Source organism: Epargyreus clarus, unplaced genomic scaffold (genome assembly GCF_041222505.1).
Source record: "Epargyreus clarus isolate Ecla_fem2 unplaced genomic scaffold, WU_Ecla_fem_2.2 ptg000010l, whole genome shotgun sequence".
NCBI classification, from domain to species: Eukaryota; Metazoa; Arthropoda; class Insecta; order Lepidoptera; family Hesperiidae; genus Epargyreus; species Epargyreus clarus.
In genome coordinates, this window is record NW_027332218.1 from 2554477 (window position 1) to 2568252 (window position 13776).

At 37.2% G+C, this 13776-nt stretch overlaps 1 protein-coding gene across 5 annotated transcripts in view; it reads left to right on the forward strand.

The window, feature by feature from the left end:
- The first annotated feature begins 1342 nt into the window (after nucleotides 1-1342).
- Nucleotides 1343-13776, forward strand: part of bnl (fibroblast growth factor branchless) — a 272965-nt gene continuing 260531 nt past the window's right edge. For 2 of the 5 annotated variants that reach the window (XM_073077078.1, XM_073077082.1), the window contains exons 1-2: nucleotides 1356-1500; nucleotides 2020-2239. The gene's annotated coding sequence lies outside the window, so the exon portion shown is untranslated. Of the gene's footprint in view, nucleotides 1501-2019; nucleotides 2283-13776 lie in introns of all 5 variants that reach the window. The other 3 variants (XM_073077081.1, XM_073077080.1, XM_073077079.1) reach the window with 3 other exon arrangements.

The following is a 13776-nucleotide window of genomic DNA, read 5'->3' on the forward strand; positions in this document are numbered from 1 at the left end:
TCTGCAAACATATTCTGATTTTAGGAAAGTTTAGGCATTTTTGGAAGTGAAACACAATAGTGTCAATTAATTATATAAGGTTTATTAATTAATAATAATATGATAAAGTTCGTAAGAAATTCAATGTTTAAAAGTGATTTTACACTGATGAGTGACATACTTAAGTATGAGTCATAGACTTAGAATTTTTTCGCGTATGAATGCTTGTAATGATTGTCAGAAAAATAAAGAATAGTATTGTTGAAACTTTTATTACATGAAATAGTCTTACAGGAATAATTAATTTACATTTACAACGTCAAGGTGGTAGAGCCCTTTGTGGTACGACTCTAGCGGCATCACCGCCACACCTATTTCTGCTGAATATTAGCAGTTTTAAGCGCTGCTGTGTTCTGGTTTAAAGGGTGTGGAAAGGGAAAAATACTTGTCCGAGACCCCTGAGGGCTAAGTTGGAACTGGAAGAGTAGTCAGGGGTAGTGGCGCATCTGTGACCGACTTCAGGTAGGAATATCCAATCTAAATACCGAAGGTATAGCGAAGGTATTTAGATTCTTAAATATTTACATTACATAATATAATGTTATTTGAAACATTATTATGATGAAAACATATTAAAAATATATCAACCCCACTGTTAGGTGGATGGTTGAGACACGCAGTGAGTTCCGGGATCTGAACGGTAAACATAACATTTGATTGAAAAAATGAATAAAAAAGAGCTTGAGTATTGCAAGGGATAATGATTTGTAAAAAGACGAATATATTTTTAAACCCGATGTATTGAAAAAAATACCCTTTTTTAAAAGTTAAATAAATCAAGTAGAGACAGCAAGAGCAGATTTTTATAGTGAGTTAGGGCCCGTACCTAATGCTCGACTTTTTAAAATAATTAAAATACGACTGTTCATCGGCAATTTTAGAATTATTAATCATTAGTTATATACATTATAAAGTTAATTTATATATGTATTACGTATCTCAGAATTTACTGTAATTTGTTTTTAGTCTAGGGTGCGTTAAGGTTCTATTTATTTACCTAAGTATAAATATCTTCTGTATAGATGTAGTATGAATGTATGGATCTGGATGAAGATCTAACACACATAATATTAATATGAATTAAATTATCTTGCTATCTTATCTACAAATGCAACGATGCCTAGTAACTATATCGTTTGGATTAAACATGAATTAAAATAGATGATAAAAGGTTTATCCCTAAAAACAAATGAGGAAAAGTTAAAATTTTTCCGGTGTTTTTATCGCTGGGCGCGCGGCGAGGCGAGCTTTTGAAGACGGTCGAGATAGCGAGCGAGCGTCTTGCACCTCGCGCCAGCCCGCCAGTATCGCGCGAGAAACGGCCCGGGCCGGTCACGTCACGCCGCTCCGACACGCGCGCAACGTACACGCTGCCGACAGTACCCAACCGAGTTCCCAACGCAACTAAACATCATAGTGTAGCAAAAACGAGGTGCCCTCACAAACTTTACGACTTTTGAGGTTATCGTTTACGTTTTTTTGAAGTTCGCGCTCAAAACCCAATCCCGCTTTCGGCAGACGCTCGCTCTGCAGTTGCATAACAATGCAGCTGAGGAAAATGTTAGTCCGGTGAAAATTTCGCTATATCGTTTCCACGCGGCCGACACGCCGACTTGGAACGATTTCAGTTTAACGAGTTACTCGGTGGCCGCTTACGAAACGCTACAGGCAAAAAGTTTCGCCGAAAAAAGTTTCTTTGCGTTTCGCCTGACGACAGTAATCTGATAATTGCGAATGAAATTTCTTTTCGCGCGCGTATTAACGCGCTACGTTACGTTGATCTGAATGTGTTGCGAATTAAATTCGTGTAAATATTTGGGGCGTCGAGGGTTACGTGCGGACTCCTATTTCCTTTTAGGAATTATTTAATACTGTTTAAGCGTTTTCATTTAGGCTCTGCTGTTTTTGTTGCTCTATAATATTTCGGTGCGTTGGGTGCAGTGGCATCGCGAGGTGTTGTAACATTTATGTGATTTTCAGCTCTCAGGGAAATGTCACGAGTATCCATTACCTTCCCTGTTTGATGTTTTACACGAATACGAGTGTTCAGTTCAGAGTTAGAGTTACAATAACCACAAGTGATATGATCGAGTTGCAAACGATACGAAAGTGACATGAGTTGGCGACCGCGCGGTTTTGAAAAATATCTACTTGTGTGAACGGTATTTTGAAAGTGCATCGAGGCGACCTCAGCGTGAATGTACGTCAGTTTTATTATTAATCACATATTGCTAGTTTAACAGGTGAGTTCGTTGACATTAAAGTGATTTAAGTTATCAGAAATAGACGAGTGCCACGTGATTTTGGCATTGGCTTTCGTTGGCAACGTATTGTTAGACATTTTTTTAAACTGCCTATTTAGGTTGGCTTATTTTTTGAGATGAGGACATTTGTTGTAGGATCAGACATTTGTCGAACGATAGACTATTGAAGCATGACGGTGAAATTTAAATAAAAAAATTATAAAATCGAGGTTAAGTTAATATGTGTCAAATCTGACCCATACTTTCTATTAGTCAAATAAAACTTACGCTAAAAGTCCGGCTTAGTTATCTATTACATATATCTCGGTTCTAGCTTCAAAATATTATGAAATATAGAAATAATTAATTAAATCTCTCTATCAGAGTGAGTCACCTAGTTTTTATTACAATCGGTATTTAGATACTGAGTGTCAGTATATTTCACATGAACGGTTTTTAGCTCAGTTATAATCCGTTGCGTAGCTTTACGTTACGTTGCTCCCGGATTCAAATCCCGGCCTATTTTGTATTACTCGACAGTGACTATATTTTAAAAACTAACGTGAACTAGAGACTTCTGCTAATTTTCTGAAAATTACTTGAATTCGACCAATCCGCACTTGCTTGCCTATTCTTTTTTGAGGTATTTACCGTAATATTTATTGGGGAATTATTTCTATTGGTAATTATTGGTAAAATACTTAAATTAACGAAATAAATGTGATCTATAATCTCTCCTCGGGCTCCATTAATCGGACAAGTAATTTGTAAATTTTAAATAACTAAAATGATCATTCGTGTGGAAGCATTTCTTTCGCCTATTATTGACGTTAAGAAAGAATTTAGAGTTTAGAAAGATGTCCATGGGCGGCAATAGCCACTTACCATCAGGTGGACTGCATGCTCGTGTGCTACTCCTATATTATTCTTACTAATATTATAAATCCGAAAGTTACTCTGTCTGTCTGTCTGTCTGTCTGCCTGGTTGTCTCTTCTTCACGCCTAAACCACTGAACCGATTTTAATGAAATTTTGTACAAAGATAGTCTGAGACCCGAGAAAGGACATAGGATAGTTTTTATTCTGGAAACCCCTTTGGGAACTAGGGATGGCGATTTAAGAACGATTAATCGAAGAATCGATCTTTTAGGCCCAAAACATCGATTATTTTAATCGATATAAGTAAGGATTGAATCGTAAACTATGCATTTGATCAAGTGACGATCTTTAGCAAAGTTGAAGGTACCAATTTTCAGTTTTATGTATGTTAGTATGTTATATTATTTTCTTTTAAACGCGGGCGAAGCCGCGGGCAAAAACTAGTACTCACATAAAAATACCGGAATGAGTAAATAGTGGTTAATGGTTATATCAGGTCAAATTTAATGTCTGTTGTGAATAAAATACATTTTATAATAGCTAAATGCATTTAGATAACACAGGGCACAAAATGATCTCACATAATCGGTACAAGTTGAAATGACACATAGTAATTGTTTATGCTTTTAATAAATAGGTTACGTATATGAATGTTTTAATTGATAAATGTATCGTAATTATTCCATTTTTATAAAATACTAGCTGACCCGGCAAACTTCGTGTTGCCATATAAATAAAAAAATGTTAAGGGTGAACAGCCCTTATCAATTAGGGGTATGAAAAACAGTAGGTGGTTCTCAGACCTACTGAATATGCATATGAAATTAGGTGAAAATCAGTAAAGCCGTTTCGGAGGAGTACGGTAACTAACATTGTGACACGAGAATTTTATATATAAGATAACTAACTATATGTCGTACCGCTATAACGCTAAAATAGCGCTACTATAACGCATAAATAAAATTGGATAGTGTGTTAGTGAGATATTTTGAGAAAACAAGAAGTTCTATGAGTTCTATCAAAATTAAGAATTTTTACGAATGTAGTACTTTAAACATTTTAGATGGAGTTTATTCCCGATAAAAATGAATGGATAAATAGGTTTCGTATAATTTAGTTTAGGTAAATAATATAAACGCCCACCTCACCAGCATTTTAACTAAATATTGTTTAAGTATGTATATAAAATATATTCGTATGTACTTAAGAGCTACGTTTGCTAAGAATTCTGCTAAAAGATATGGTCATTTTTAGTTATTTTGACTAAGCTTGACTTGCGCGTGCATTGTTTTTATTTGAAATCCTAGGTTTGATTCTCGGCAGGTCACAAATTTCAATGTTTTAAAATATTTTATGTGATAGAAATTGTATGTCTTAACTGTTTTAAATTTAAATACGTCTACTTTATCTTATATATAAAATTCTCGTGTCACAATGTTAGTTACCGTACTCCTCCGAAACGGCTTTACCGATTTTCACCAAATTTTATATGCATTCAGTAGGTCTGAGCATCGGCTACTATCTATTTTTCATACCCCTAAGTGATAAGGGTTATTCACCCTTAACATAATTTTATTTATATGGCAAACAACGTTTGCCGGGTCAGCTAGTATAAGTATATAAAGTTATTGATTACTTAAAAGTAGGTATAATCATAATGCACCTACTTTATGAATGTCGGTCGTAACTAATTTTAGGTACCTAGTTATATGTTATACTTATAAAATTTACTTAAAACTCATAGATTAGTAAAGATGACTCTCCCCTAACAAGAAAATGTAACCTTTTGACAATGGTCACTGTCAATTATTTTCGTGTTTGAAAAATATTTAAAAAATGTAGTTTTTAATCGATTTCGTGTCTTAACTGCGCATGTCGGCATTATTCCGTGAAATTACACCATGACAGCCATTAAACGGCTGACAGAATTGTCAGCTGTGTGTCATTTAATGGCTTCCTTCAATTTCAAGGCGGCGAGATATCTATACTTATCTATGTTTAAACCTATAAAATAAAGAATAAATACGTGGCATATGAACTTATCGAGTAGTCTTGCCCAACAGTGGGAATATAATGGCCTCTAGAGAGTTAAAGCTCCTCTTAACCCCTTTTCGAAACAAAGGTAAGGGCGTAGGTGTGAAATGGTACAGCTTAAAGATTTAAGTGCGTGCAAGTCATTGAAACTCGCACCTCTAAACAGGTGTAAATGGAAGATCTTTATAAGGGAAATGATTTTAGATCTGACTGTACATCGAAGGTTCCTATACAATAGGGAGTGATAGTCTAATGGTGGTCGGTCTTTTGATCGAGGGGTCCGAGGTTGAAGTTCCATGTAGCTTTGATTTTTAAAAATATGTGTGTTTTTAGAAATTATATATCACTTGATTTAACGGTGCAGGAAAATGTGGTCAGATAACCTGTATATCTGAGTGATCTTAAAGTTCTCGATATGTATGTGAAGTCTACCAATACGGACTTGGTTAGATCGGTGAACTATGGCCTAATGTTTCGCATTTTGGGACCCATACCCAGCAGTGGGACTAAATGGGTTGAGTACACTTTGCTACAGAAAACATTATGAAATAAGTTTTCCTCATATGTGCGTATGGTAACACATATTCCTCTTGGGGGATGAATTATAACATTTTTTTACTTTAAGTTTACTTATATACTTTAAAATATATAGGAACTTCTGCGCAAAATTTAATTCTTCAAACCAAAAGATTTAAGCCGTGTCTCAGTTTTATTAACAGAGTTTTATTTTCAACTCTAAGCGGTTCAAATTAGCATTTACAAGAAAAAGCACTTTGCCACCAATTCGTTCAGTTAGAAATTGTTTGAACCATTCTTACTAAAAGTAACATTATAGTTAAGTAAATGGGAAATCTTTGATGTTATCAATTTGTGAGGAAATTCTTTTGACGTATTTATACTGTGTATTTATAGTTACTAGCTTCTAGTCACGACTTCGCTGGCTTTCAGAGGTGTTAGGCATCTGTACGTCGGGAACAGCAATTTTCGGGGTAAAAGGTGTCCTGTGAACTCGTTTTCAAAACTTTCTAAAACCTTAACCTGAAATTTTGTTCACGTGTTATGTTAAAATTTTCATGACAATTGCTTATAGTTAAGGCAATAATGTGTAGTAAACAGACATACATACAAACAAACAAAAAAAGTCACATTTGCAATTAGGTATAATATTGCTTACGATTGTTTTTTATATTTGAGCCAAACGATGAAGCAGACGTGCTACCTCATGAAAAGTAGTCAACGTCGCCTATAAACATTTGCAACACCAGAGGAGTCGCCAATCCATCGCCTGCTTTGAAAGAGAGCTCTTTTTGCACCTTTTTTGAAGAGCCCCGATATTTGAAGTTATAGATACAGATCGTGGTAGACAAAATTTTATTTTTCTATAAAAACTTTTGAAAGGCACAGTCAGTGTCTGTATAGAAGAATTTTTGTCTGTCACGGTACGCGAGTAATACGTTGTGTGTCTGTAGATGAACCCAAAAATGTGTGTTTTAAATTAAGGTCACCATGTGATTGTAATAACAAAACAGAATCGTCAGAAAAACAGGAAAAAATAACGCTTTATATATTACTATTGCATTTTTTGTTGGTGCCAAATGCACAGTTAACTGCACAAGATAGTTCCACAACAGTAAAGTCGAGTGTTGCTGTGTTCTAGTTTAAAGGATAAGTGATAAAGAAATCATATTTATGCGTAGAATTTTGTAAAATGCTCAAAAGCGGCTGAGACAAATCATTTTGCTATCTAGAACCTTGTCTCTTCTACCATTGTCCACAAACAGTGTGTGCGCATGGTAACCCATTTTTTTTTCTTGTCGCCCGCAACCCCGGAAGCCCCGTATTAGTCGCCTCTTGCGACATTCAGGGGATACCGTAGCCCTATTCTGGTCCCGGAACTACAGGGACGCGCATGGTGACCCTACTTTTGGCACGAATACAGCGCCATCTGTGTTGCCTTACCACTTTCGCTTTTATACAGAGTCGGATATTTATGGAACATAGAGAAATAGAATGTTTGTTTTATTGAATTGTAGTAGCCAACGCATGCAGTTTATCATCATCAGCTCATTAATGTCCCGCTGGGCACGGGTCTCCTCTCATAATGAGAAGGATTAGGCCATAGTCCACCGTGGTGGACAAGTGCGTATTGGTAGACTTCACATACCTTTGAGATTTTTTTTTATAAATCTCTCAGGTATGCAGGTTTCCTCATGATGTTTTCCTTCATCGTTTAGCAAGTCATAATTAATTTCTAATACGCACATAACTTGAAAAATCAGAGGCGTGCCTAGGATTTGAACCTCGGACCCCTCGATCGAGAGGCCGAGTTTCTTAACCACTAGGCTATCACTGCCATCATGCATGCAGTTCATCGTAAAGCAAGTACTGTACCACTGCTGGGCACGGGTCTTGCCTCAAACTAAGTTTAGGCCATAGTCCACCGCGTTGCTCAAGTGCGGATTGGTAAACTACATACACCCTAGAGAACTTTTTTAAAAAACTCAGAAGTAGATTTCCTCACGATATTTTCTTCCACCATTTAATCAAGGGATAATTCATAATATTTTTTTAAATATAAAAGTATCTAAAATAGCGTCACGTTGACAATGACCTTAGAATGTAGCAGTATTTTTAAATGAAAGTTACATATTAATTAAGTACCTACCTAATTTATTTGTAGTTTAAAACCTTGCTTTACCCGTTTTCTTACACGTCCAGACTTCATTCGAATTGTAACATTTATTATTTCTCAATATGTGAAAAATAACCTATGTGTTAAATAACCTATTCACATATTTGATCAATTCAAACGCACGTATTATACTAACGCAGGTTTGTGTTGAAACAGCTGTTTTATTAGAACTAATTTGTTTAGTTCCGCCATTGTTTTTGAAATAACTACTTATATTATAAAGGCAAAGTATAAAGCTAATGTGTAGATTTTGATTATAATACGCAAACGTGGATAGGAATTGGATGGGTGATCATTGGTGGCTAAAATTTGTGTTTTTGTGCGACGGAAAATATTTGTAAGAGATCAGTTTCATTTTTTATATACTACAGTAGCACTTGAGCATGCAGTCCATCTGATGGTAAGTCCATAGACATTTGTAATCAACCCCAGATAAGATTAACGTCCTACTTAAGGGCGGCCACAGATGCGCCGTTACACCTGATGACTAAGTTGGAACTCTACGGAGAAGTATGTCTCCTTTACAACACGCTTCAAACCAGAATACAGCAGCGCTTAACACTGCTGTTATTGGGCCAAATAGGTGTGGCGGTGGTGTCGCCGGAGTAGAACCACAGGGTTCTACCACCTTTAAGAGTAAGAGTAAGTGGATTGGGTAGAGATTAGTGGTTGATTGGCAACGGTGGCCACTGTCGTCATACTAAAATCTGAAGTGGAAATGATGAAATCCCCACTAATGGTCGATCGCTTGTATTATCTTGGAGCACATCTATTTAGATCAAACGCTTCTATCTGGCGACCATCCAGTCCGATATGTCACAGCCTCTGCTCGGCTAGTTGTTCAGTTAAAACCTCAGACCAAAAATTAAGACTTCTTGAAATTCTCTAAATATTGAAGTATGCCAATTTGGCAGATTTTTGAAGTACACACGAGTTATGTACACGTAAAATACGAATCATGCTGATTGTGTGTAAAAAATACGGTTCAGGAGATAGAGATTTGTGACAGACGGACAGGCAGCGGAAGCTTAATAATAGGGTTCCTTTTTACCCTTTGGGTACGGGACCCTAATAACGTCTTTTGGACAAAATATTGAAGTATATGCTGATTTTAAAAATTTAAAGGTACGTGCGAGGGATTTCAACCTCGGGCCCCTCGAGAGGCCGAGTTTCAACCACTAGGCAGTCACTGAGCAGGCCCTTATACATATTTAAAGATAGAAATAACTAGTGTTGGTGCTATCAGACTCGAACCACCAAGGATTTTACTACCGTAAGTTAATTGGAATTTGCCAAAATTATTTATATGCGTCACCTCTTCATTATGTTAAACAAAAGCGATCATTATACATTTAACCATTGTTAATTAATACGTCGTTTTAACCTAATTAGTTTGTCGGTTTCCTTTTCGTAACGGTACTTATAGTTCGTTTATAAATAGTGTGTGACAAAGGTACAATTATGACTAAATAGGATTGAAGGCCTACCTGAGGTCAGTCGCAGATGTGTCGTTACTCCTGATGTCTAAGTTTTAACGCCTTAAGTAACGTTACCATTTTCTTTAAACCCGAACACTACACCATTTTTATTAGGTGAAAATAGGAATGGTGGTGCTTTTTATATATATATATATATACAATATTGGAGTAGCAGACGAGCATGCAGACCACCTGATGGTAAGTGGTACTGCTGCCCATCCACATAATAATATGCAATTAAGCCCAGTTAAGATTATATATTCCTACCTGAGGTCGACCACAGACGCGCCGTTACCCCGTTTGTCTCTTAACTTGTGCTATCGGAGTCGAACCTTGAAGGATGGCGAATTCACTAAAATATATAGCATTGAAACTATAGGTAATCGGAATTTCGTTTTTATTCCTATACAGTTAATCAACATTGTCAGCGTGTTTTTGATTTCATTCCGATTGACCAACAGCGAGTTCTAGGTTCGATGGTCATTCCGGGACTAGAATAGGGCTACGGTATCCCCTGCCTGTCGTAAGAGGCGACTAAAAGGGGGCTTCCGGGGTTGCGGGCGGCAAGAGTGGGAGCTCGAACCGTCCAGTATGCTACCCCGGGAAGGACGGCGGTATGTGTGGTCGCATACCGTCGTAATCACCAGATGTTGCGGGAGGAGCGAACGCTCCCCTAGGGCAGAGCCCGATTCGGGAATCGCGCTTGGAGGACTCCGGTTGTGTTCCGTTGGAGATCCCAGAGTTCTCCAACAAGCGCCGAGGACGGCCACCGGGGGGGTTTTAGTGCGGTAAAAATCCCACATAACCCGACGTCGCTCCCACGTCGTCGGGTACCTTTTGAAGGTTTCCCCCTCGAAAAGAAAAAAAAAAAAAGATTCGATGGTCAAGTAGAAAACAAATTCCTGAATTTAATACGTTGTTTTTGAATTAAAACCTTTTAATGTTTCCAGACTTAATCCTAGTGTACAATTGTGATTATAGCGTTATTTATTTACTGTTTTATGATATAAATTCATGAGAACTGCATACCTGCGTCCACGTGACAGTCATGTGCGACTTACGTAAGGAAACAATCTTTAGCCATTCATTCTGGTAAAGGACTTGTTTTATGCTCAGATACAAATTGACAAAGACTTTTCCTAACATCTGATAACACGAATAATTCTTATATATAAATAAAGAGTTGACCCGGCGTGAAGACGGCACTACTATTTATTTATTATCAGATGGATTGCATACTCATTTGATATGTATGCCATGCAAAAAAATTATAAAATGATATTTCTTTAATATTTTATATAGACTTTGAAATCGATGCGTTCCTGGGATTCAAACCCCAGACTTCTAACAAGGGAGGTTGAATTCCATAGCTGAAGTCGATGGTAGGTGTATTGCAACTCCTGACTACTTTTCAAATATTTCATTTTATCTTTTACATAATTCCTTTTTACATCTTTTGTAAACAACTTAAATATGATTCGTGATTCCTTATCAGCTTATCGCTCGCCCACAAGCAGTCGAACCAGTCAGTATAATCTAGGCCACACTTTGAAAATGTTAAGACCTACTTGGAATAACTCGGCTAATCACCTTTCGCCTAGAAAGAATCCTCAAATTTCAGGTGAAAATCTTTATGTACTGTTCGTGAGGTATTCATTTCGTGGTGTTTACGTTGTATATGTAAAAAATGCTTGTTGGTTTGTATGTTAGAGGTCGTTAAACTCAAGCACGTTTTTGTAAAACCACCGCCACACCTATTTCTGCCTCATAACAGCAGTGTTAAGCGCTGCTGTGTTCTGTTCTGAAGGGTGTGGTAAAGGAGACATATTTTGCCGAGGCGTTCCAGCTTAGTCCTTAAGGGGTAGCGGCGCATCTGTGGGCGACGTCAACTAGGACTTTAATATTACATGGGTTGATTACAGATGTCTATGTGCAGTAGAAGACACTTACCATCAGGTGGACTGCATACTCGTCTGCTACTCTAATATCATAAAAAAATAGGCATGAGTCACCTCACGAAATGAGCAGCACTTAACACTGCTGTTATTACATTTTATTATGTAACGGGTACTCAAATATGCGTTTTTAATGCCGATATTTCGACCCAGTTGCATGGATCGTGGTCACGGCGAAACTGAGGTGGAGGGGTAAACCGTTGACGAGTACTAGTGGTAGATTAATCTATCTGCTCTACGTCTAGTTCGTTTTTCTTTTCTAGGTTCCATACGTATGAACATATCAGCGCAGTGAAAAATAATGACCCTAAGAAAACTGCGGCAGCCGAACACATCCTTAGATAATAAAATGTCTTAACTCCGCGATAATTTTAGTCTAAAATCATAAACTGCTGTTATTAGGCACAAACAGGTGTGGCGATGGTCTCCGGAGAACCACAAAGGGTTCCTCAAGACACTACACGACACCTATCACTTTTAATCGATAATATTGAATATGATCGATTAATCGGGCGTGCCATCGAAATTGACGTATCGATTATACGTTCCTAATACGTATGTAAATTAACAGAGTTAATATTTAAGTTATTGAGAGCCGACTACTGTTTACTTACGATTAAAGTGTAGTTATTTAAAAAGCAGTTGGTCTGCTTTTTACGATGTAGTAGTAAATGAGAGTACACGGGATTGTATTTTTTTATAATATAGGAGTAGCAGACGAGCATGCAGTCCACCTGATGGTAAGTGGCTACTGCCGCCCATGGACATCTGTAATCAACCCCAGATAGGATTAGATATTCCTACCTAAGGTCGGCTACGGATGCGCCGCTACCCCTGAGGACTAAGCTGGAACGCCTCGGAAAAGTCTGTCTCCCTTACCACACCTTTCAAATCGGAACACAGCAGCGCCTAACACTGCTGTTATTAGGTAGAAATAGGTGTCAAGTGTGTGTAGTGTTGTCAAGTGATTAAAAAAAGGATAGGAGTTCCACCTAAAGTTCACAGATGCTTAGTTTATCATCGACCCATTACTGTCTTATTGCTGGGCACTGGTCTACTCTCGGAATGCTAAGGATTATGCTATTGTCCACCGCGCTGGCCAAGTGCGTATTTGTAGACTTCACATATCTTTGAGTTTTTTTATAAATCTGTCAGGATGTTATCCTTCAGTTTTCGTTCACCGTGAAAGTAAGTGATATTTAATTTACAATAAGTGCATAACTTTAAAAATCAGATGTGTGTGCCCGGGATTTGAACCTCGGACTTCAGTCAGAAACAGGTAAAAAATATATTTTTCTCACATTCTTATTTACATTTTGTAAAGGTATTACTTAATCAAAAATCGCCAATTCATAATATGTCGATATATCAAAGAATATACAACTTCAGATAGTAACTGGACAATTTAGCCTTCATTACATGAGGCCTTTCGGGGCCTCATTACGTCTAGACCGCGTCGGGCCCAAGTCTAAGCTGTCAAACTAGTTTACACGTGACTAAGTATCACCGTTATTGTGAATATGATGGAACATAACTGCCAATTTCAATCATTGATCCTTTCCTATTAGGGGTCGCAATCCGGTATTCGAGATTTCGAAAATACCGGGATACCGGGCCAAATTTAGGTCTTATTAATACCGGTTTTAATTTTACAAAAACCGGGATATTCGGTATTTTCGGTTTTTAGTAAAATAAAACAAAATAAAGTTAAAGTCATACAAATTGACTCCAATGGACTCTGGCACAATGCAAAAGTCCATATTAAACAAGCGTTACAATCGACACAACCTATGAAAATCAATAAACATCAGCATTGGATGTCAGGTGAGACTTGGCGTATTGTATAACTTCGTCGGAGAGCTAAAGAAAAGGTTCGTCTATTCAGAACCTAAATCAACTGAACGCACAAATACAAGCTGGATGCAGAAGAAATCTTAATACTCATCTTAAAAACATCATCGTAGAGTTAGAAGGACACTCTGATCGATTTGAAATAAGAGATCTCTTTAAAAAATCCGATATATAACCCATCAATTTAAATCCAGAACATGGGCTATTAGGGATTCTGATGGTGTGATTGTTACCGAAATTAAGGAAATCGTCAAAGTATGGCAAAAATACTGCACTTTTCTCTAATAGTGCAACCTTACACACAACATATGCCAAAAAATAATATACAAAAAGAACCATCTATGTATATTCAAAGATGAAGTACGCGCTGCTATTTAATTTATTAAAACGCGACAAAGCAATTGACACAGATGATATTCCTATTGATGTGTTTCGATCAATGGATGAACTCGAGGTTGACATGTTGCCTACCATATGTAATCGCGTCTGGGAAAATGGACAGTGACCACGACACTGGGCCCACTCTATTTTCATTACACTTCATAAAAAAGGGTCGACAAGGAAGTGCAGTAGCTATAGTTTTATGCTATATTTCTGGTGTATCA